We start from the raw sequence: 8614 nt of genomic DNA, 5'->3' as shown, positions 1-8614 counted from the left end.
CCTATATTGGTTTTCATAGTCATATGGTTATGAACATGCATACATGATGACCATTATAAATACATGAATAAGTTATATATGTTTTTATGATGTATTAGATGTTATATGATTCATGTGAACATATTTAAATAACATGTTATATGATATGAGATTGATGATTATATGCACATGTGATATGTGACAGAAGAGAAGAAATATTTGATCATGAAAGAAATGATATGAATACATGAATATATGAAGCATAATGATAGTGTCCATGTTATGTGATATGAGAGCTATAGGTATAGTTGGCATGCCAAGAGTCGAGGGTTACCTATGTTCTTCGGGACATATTGACAGATTACCTATGTTCTTCGGGACATATTGACAGATTACCTATGTTCTTTGGGACATATTGACAGATTACCTATGTTCTTCGGGACATATGGACATATTACTATACAAGCTGTGGTGACAGCATATGTGTGCACAACCTCAATGTACTCACATACCTTAAGTTCTCAGTAATGTACATAGGTTTATAACAGATATCAAAAGTGTTGGTATTATTATATGTTATCATGTTATTATTCTTTACACTGAAGTACATGTGACATGATTGAATTAATAGATTGCATGTTCATATTTATAAGAAATGTATCATTATTATATTTTTATGTCTCACTAAGTCTATGACTTAGTGTGTAAGCGATTTACACGTATGTACTGACAAGCGGGAGGATCAAAGCTAAGTTCAACAGAACAATATATCTCTAATTGAAGATCAGATCAGAAGTATAATTACACAGTATGTATTTTGTTGTAATAAATAGGTTGGCATGTAAACAAAGTCGTTAAGTATGTATGCTCTGATGGAGTTTGGTGATGTTTTGAACGTATTTTATGTAAATTATTCAGTAGTATTTAGTAAGAGTTTAAAAGTATTCACTATTTTGTACAAATAAATGTTTTGAAATGTTAATGTGACATTTCGGATTTGTATCAGGGTCAGATACGAGTTGGAGTGTTACAAACTACTCGACGGAATGTCAATCTCGTCGAAATTAATTTATTCAAGCATAACAAGTATACGAAGAGAAACAAAAATGGTTTGAAAATGGAGGAAAAATCAAAGTCTATATATATATATATATCTCCAAGTGTATATGAGAATCAAACAATGGAATAATAAACTCCAATGAACCTAAAAGCTGTCCGCAAATCATCAAAAGCATGCATTTAGAAGGCAACAACAGCATAGTGCAGTAACATTGCAGAAAAAAAAAACCAAACAAATTAATATATTCAAAATTTCAGCACAAAAAAACTGAAAAAAAGAACATACCAATCCAAACATAATTTTTTATCTTAAAATATTTAATTTTATTGAGCTTGACATTTCATCGAGCAGTTGGTTGACATCACTGAAACTATGAATTTGAATCGATGAGGAAGATGATATAATACAACTACTATTAACCATATATATTAGTTTTGTTAAAAATATAACATGTTTGTAAGTTAGTTTGGTGGTTGGGTGTTTAGCATTGGTTTAGGAATACTTTAGTTCAAATCCCATGGAAAGTAAATTTTTCATCAAATAATTCTAATAAAAACGACATCGTTTTGGTGAGAGTCACATCATTACCGTCAATATGTAGTTTTACCATGTCATCGTGTCATTAACAGATTAACAACGAGATGTCATAATTAGAGTTAAATATAAACATTAACGCTAAAATTAGCAAAATTAAAACGCCAATAGCATTTTCAAGCCCAAACGCCAATAGCATTTTCAAGCCCACGTTTAAAGGTGAGTAGTATTTGAATTATCCTAAAAAATTTTATTAAACTCGAATCAAACTTCAAATTACAAATAAATCAACCAAGTTCAACTTCTTATCTCCTGATGACACATCAACAATTCACAATGCATTTTATACTCTTTTTTGTCTGGAAAGCATGAAAAATATGCTCTGATTAACAAACATTTCCCAAATTGTGTTACAACAAATCGAACAAGCCTTAACCTCAAATGCATACAACAACAATATCATGTCTGTAACGACCTATGAGGCACAAACATCATGCATATTGATACAACAAATATAGAAAAAGTACTGCATATCTATCTATCTAGCTTAACTCAACCCAAACGTTGAACCATTTGCACCACAATATCTATATGACCCTGGAGACTTATTTTGATATTAAGTAAACATGATCATAGGCAGCAACAGATAAAGGACGATTGCTCAGGCAATGATAATTAACGGGCTTGATTTTATTCGGTTAACGAATCTGATTCATGAGAATCATCTGATGTAACATCTGAGTCTTCATTTTCTTCGTCAAACCTTCTTCTTGTATCCTTACAGCTCTATTTGAGGTTATCCTGGTCTATGCTGCAGTCTTGCTTGCTCTTTGTGAGCGAGGGCCTATAGTGCCAGGATTGGTAGGAGCCACAGACTTAGCATAATCGGGAGAGCTTTCTTCATCAGAACTAATTTCTTCACATCTCACTCGTCTCCTTAAACAATTCGGCCGAGTTGAGCATGGGGCTGGCGTTTGCAGAATTGCAGTGGAACCATCAAAATCCATGTTGAATTCCAGATCTGACTTTCCTGCAAAATATTGGGAGACAATACAATTTGGTATTAATGACCAAAAACAAACCCAACAAATAGTAAGAACCAAAGGAAAACGAGAAACAAAAATATATCGCTGAAAATATACTTAGCTTCGTCATTCAACAAATCCGGATCTGGATTTACATCTAGTCCTTTAAGACGTTCAGCCATCTGCTTCAACTCCTTTAAAAGATCTTTCTCACCTAGAACACATTCACACACACTACTCAAAAGCCTCCTCATAATCTTTACCGGCCCTCGTTCTGATGAGTGGAAATGGAGAGAGGCAAGTATTCTGCAAAGAGCAGCAACATATGACTTCTCTGCAGATGTCTTCTTTGCTTGGAACCTCAACACCTTGGAGAAAATATAATAATAACAAAGTCGTAAGTAGCAAATTATTTTGTTCATAGATTAGGTATTCCTTGTAAGTAGCAATTCCTGGCTTTCAATGCAGAAACATAACACTTTTTTGTGCATCCATGGAGAGACATAAATCATCAGAATATCAGATTTGTTTCGAAGTTAAATTTCTAAACATGTATTTGTGCGTGTATTGGTGGGCGAGTGTAGGTTTTATAAGATGTTGAAGTCAGGTTCCGATTAATGATATCGTGAATTAAGATTTGAATTGGAAAAAGCTGTAGAATTGAGTTTAAGCAATTGAAATTTTCATATTACTATTGAGTGAAGACATTATAGTCTTGAGTGTTCATCAGGTATTATAAAACTGCAGAATAAATTAACAGTTGCAAAGAATTACCTCTGTGGCTATGCGTATTGCAAGCCCCTCTTCACCATATTCATCTGAAGGCTGTGCCGAGCCATCTATGATTTCTGGTGATCCCTTACAACCATTATCATCCTCTGCTTCAGTCCCCTTTGCATATAGGGGCGTCTGCATCATCTGTAGCATGAATCTTGAAGCTTGTATCGCACGCTTACGCATGCTGGATATCATATAACTAGAACCACCAGAATTATCATCTATTCCAGGCCACATAGAACGCATGACAGGAATGAAAGCCTTGGACAAGCACTTCTGTAGTCTCCAAAACAAATCTATTTATCATCAACAAACAAGCCTATGAATCTATAGACATATTACTTCTGTGTGACAAGAGATGCATATCATCCGGGAATCAGTGCTAAATACCTTGTGATGAGAGAGAAGTGTAATGCTCAAAGAAAACAGATAAACACTGTTTCAATCTAGTCAACAATAAAAGACAAATATGTTGTAATGGCAGTCATTGAAAAAGAAAAGTAAAAGAGAGACAGAGGTAGAGACAGAATCATATCCACCCACCTCAGGTCCTTTGATTCGTTACTGAAATATATGCTAATCAGCTTGGATAAGAGCAAAGGATGAAATGAGGTAGGAATACTTGGATACTTCTCACTCAAAAGAAGTATCTTGGCAAAGCCCTCTCCAAGAACAGCTTGGACTGATTCACTATCATCATTTTCTAGAGTTCTGCCCCAAATTTTTGTCGCAAATCCAGCATATAAGAGATCAACCAATTTAATATCCAAATCTCCGTCCATGTCAGTAAAATTTGCAGGACTAGAGGGCAGAGTATCTTCTTCAAGATGTGATGAAAAATCAAGTCCCAAAGCCCTATCAACTTCCTGAGGACCATGCCACATCCCAATATCAAATAAAGCCTTACAAGCAACTGTACTAATTGGAGAGGGGCCCTTAACATAGGAGATCCTCAACTGCTTTACTAGTTCTGCACTTGGCTTATTCTGTAAAAACCCAAGCAGACCTAGGCACCGGACAGATACCCTCTGCACATCCAAGTGAACATGTTTTGCCTGCAATTTATACTCCAAATCAATTATTAAATCCTTCCAAAAAAAAATTTAGATGATTTATTAGTAGGCGATTTAATATTCAAAATCTGTTCAAACCCATGAAAATGGCATGTAAACGGAAGGCATATCATGCAAAATTATGTCAAGTTTAAAGCCTAAAGGGAAGCCATCTATCAATCTGTACAAATTCTTATGTCCCTTTGAATAGGTACTTCCTATTAAAATCACACATGGAATATGAACAGAATCACAGGTTAATAGCCAAACTCTTATTTTGTCTTGCATATAAATTAAAATGCGCAAATAGAAAACCATACTTTTGAAAAGTTGAGGCTGTTAGATTTAGGCCGTAAGGATTTGATTGATTACGAATAACAAAGTGGAATGCTAATAGACATAAAGATGAGACCAGGTACATACCCCAGGAAGCAACAACGATTGAAGCAGTTCAGTAAGTTCAATAGTCCCAAGGAATGATTTTGCATTTTCCAACAGAAGACCAGTAACAGCAAGGCAGTGCATCCATTTTATAAAGTCAGCAGTTCTCTCCCTGCAAGGACCTGCAAGCTCTTGTACAATCCTAAGAATAACTTCTTCAAATTCACCAGCAGCAGAGTGAACCTTCCTCACCAACCTTGCCACTGCATTAGCCCAATCTCAGTCGCCACCCAGATTTATGCCATCTCCGATCACAACTTTCTTGCCTTCATCATCCACTTCATGTTCAAGAGGCCTGTGCAGTAAGTCCTGCACAAAGGAGCTAGCTATCTTCCTGATTGTAGCATCAGAAAAATCAAGCATTTCACCTAGCAATAGTAGCTGTCGAGATGCAAAGTGGTAGTTCATCCCTGAAATTATTTAGTAAAATTACAATATTAAATTTGAATAAATTCTTTATACATTTGCTGATCAAAAGAACTTGAGCTACCTGCATCAATATGAGCCTTGACCAAATCTATGAAATCGGAGACAGTTTCAGGAAGAATTCTATCTAACAGATCATTGTTGTCTGAGGCTTCAGCAGCGTATATAGCTGCTTCAGTGCCCATTGTAGCAGCAGCATCAGAACCTTTTCCCTGTTCAACAAGGTGTTACTTTGTATATTATCATGAAAGTGCAGGTATTGTCATTAAATTCAAAAATAATACTTAAACAAGTCATTATCACCAAAGGTCTAGGAACCAATTAAAGAATATAAGAAAGTGAAGCAGTAGTACATTGCAAATAAATATTTTAGAGTGTTGTACTTAGTTTTAATTATGAATAACTGGGATATAGACAGTTAAAGGTTATGTCTAGCAACTATATGTTACTAGGGATGAAATAAGATCATTGCATTAGAAATGAAGATCAAGAAAAGGGATATAGAAACAAGAAGCAAGAGGGAATCGAGGAGAAAGAGAGGTTTGTGGAAAAAAAAACAAGTAGAAATATTACTCTAGAATAACCTAGAGACTAAAAAATACGACAAAACATAAAAAAAAGAACTAGATATTTGACTTGTTCAATCAGCTTCTCTTCCAAAATCAATTGCTTGTGTATGCAAATGCTATATAAGTATGAAAGAAGAGGATATAGATTTAATATTAATAAAAACAACTAATATTCATCACAAAACCAGATGAATGAAAAAATAAATAAATAAATCACTTGCTTAAATATATGTTCAATAACACTGGGAATAATAAATAAGTAGAAAAAAGAATGAATGAATTAAAAGCATACTTGTGCTTTCATCTGCAAATGTTTGCATACCATCCTCCAATACAGAGAGACCTCAGGTTCCATTAGCTTGATACTAACAGAATGATCCACTGAATCTCCTAGAATAATATCAGGAAATAATCAAGATAATTGGCATGCAAATTTTCCTGTATAAACAGACATGTTACACCAACCACTATACTGATGTTTACAAAGTTTTGTTACCAAAATGGCAGGACCGTAAATGAGAATAAAGGTGATAATATTTACTCATTTTGCCAAAAATATCTAAAATCTCCACAAACCTTCTTTTATTTCATTTGTTGATGCTCTTATTATGTACTGTTGGATACTTTCCAGCTTTTGCAGTTTCACTAAACCAGCTTTCAGAAGAGACTCCATAACAGACTCCCCTACTGATTCATAGGTTTCAACATCGAGATATTTGAGAAGTTTGACAGGATCTACATTGCAGCACTTTGCAAGCCATTGATCTATCATTAACTTTAAACACTCCTTTGAAACAGCCAAAGAACGATCAGCAAGTCCTCTCTGAAGAATCGTTGTCTTATGTTTGATACTAGGGGACCAAGCAAATTAAGAAAAGGAAGATTTAAGAACTCATTAAAAAACACAAACAATATAGCAAAACTACAAGAATAAGGTCATCTTACCTTAGGTTTTGAAGAGGAAACTTGTTAGCTATAACACAGTAAGCTGCTTTGCGGACCGACTCACTAACATCCATTGTACAATCTATGATTAGTTGGGAAGTTGTATTCGAAGGAGGCAAAGATAACACAATGGTCTTACGAACCTCCTGTAAACAGAAGTTCCAGAATTCTTAAAAAAGAACATTAATTAATTCGATTATTAAAAGTTCCAATAAATTAAAGTATCCATGCCAAAACCAGCAACTCAGAAAACAAGAAACAAAGTATAAGTTAGGAGACTGACCGAGTTCTGTTCCAAAGGAAGGACCTCCAGAAACACATCAAGAATGTCGTTATTTACAAATCGTGAAAGCGCCCTAACAGCAAGTGTACGAATTAAGGGAACCTTGCCCACCACCCGAAATTTCATTAACTCTCGCACCTGGTCCCATAGTTCATCGATCACTTCTGAGTCATCAGGCAGCCGTAATATGATCTGTTTTATATTTGCATACATATTCATATAATTCAAAACCCTAAAAAGAAGGGGGAAACAGGACATAAGTTGAGAGATCTGTCCTTGGAAATGATCTGGTATAACCCAGACCGATGCGGGTAACCCAATCTGATTTGGGGAGTCATATTAGGGTTACCGGAGCGATCTATTGTAAAAATAGCGAAAAATTTTAAAATTTTATTGAAACATGCAACTTATAAAATCAATTGTCACTATTTAAAAATAAAACAGATTTTCAGACTCATATATAAATCAAAATACAATTACATGCCCCTTATTCACATGTACCATACTTTGCAACAACGCCGGAAGAACTCCCTTACCGAAGTCGATAGATGCACTGGTACAATTCTTTTAACTTGAAAATGTGAGTAATAGAGTGAGCTTCGAAAAGCTCAGTAATACAGAACTACCATATGATGCTGAAGAACGTGCAGATACAGATAAACATACATATCCTTATTATTTCCGAACATTTATAAGTTTTTATGCTGAGCAGAGATCCTACTGATATTTCAGATGGTAACGGACAATGAGCTTTCAGTTCAGAGAAATATTTTGGATGACTAAATTCAGGATATCAGAATAGGTTATCTAGTGTGTTCCCAAAAACCATGTAACTTTTTAGATCTTTTTAAAACATATATATATATATATATACCCCTATCCCAACACATCAGAATATGTAGATTCCCCAGAACCATACACCCAACCCAACACATCGTATAAGGCCCTGAGCACAAAGCCGAAGAACCTGCGGAAATTCTTCCTTCAACAATACCCCCAATAAAACATGTTCCGTCCGTAAACGGATATATCAAAAATCAAAACATAATTCAAGTCAAGTATCATATCAGAAATCAGGTCAAGTAATAGATCAGAATCCAAGTCAAGTATCATATCAGAATCCATGTCAGATATCAGATCAGAATCCATGTCAAGTATCAGATCAGAATTCAAATCGAAAACAGATAAAATATTCATGTGAGTAGGGAACACACCAGAGTTTATGGATATTATTTAGAGGGACTGGATAATCTTATAAGGCAGAGAAACACGGATCTTCAATATGCCGATAGAATGTTGGAATTTCGAATCACCATGGGAAGAGTTCATTAAGTGACGAAATCACCAGTTATTCAGAATGTGACTTGGCTGATAAGGAATAAATGAAGATTCAAGACATTTACAGTCTATGTTGACTGGTCAATTCATTTTCCTTCCAGGGTATTTACTCTTTAATACCACAAATTCTTGTTCATATATCATCTTCGAAATTAACGTTTGATAAATCTTCCAATGTCTTTATT

The 8614-nt window shown here is 34.8% G+C and overlaps 1 pseudogene; it reads right to left on the bottom strand.

The window, feature by feature from the left end:
- Positions 1–2092: 2092 nt before the first annotated feature.
- Positions 2093–7304, bottom strand: LOC120177057 (annotated as a pseudogene).
- Positions 7305–8614: the final 1310 nt, after the last annotated feature.

Source organism: Hibiscus syriacus, unplaced genomic scaffold (assembly GCF_006381635.1).
Source record: "Hibiscus syriacus cultivar Baekdansim isolate YM2019G1 unplaced genomic scaffold, ASM638163v2 tig00112281_pilon, whole genome shotgun sequence".
In the NCBI taxonomy this organism is placed as follows: Eukaryota; Viridiplantae; Streptophyta; class Magnoliopsida; order Malvales; family Malvaceae; genus Hibiscus; species Hibiscus syriacus.
Note: the sequence above shows the minus strand (reverse complement) of the source record. Positions and strands in the feature narration are given on the sequence as shown.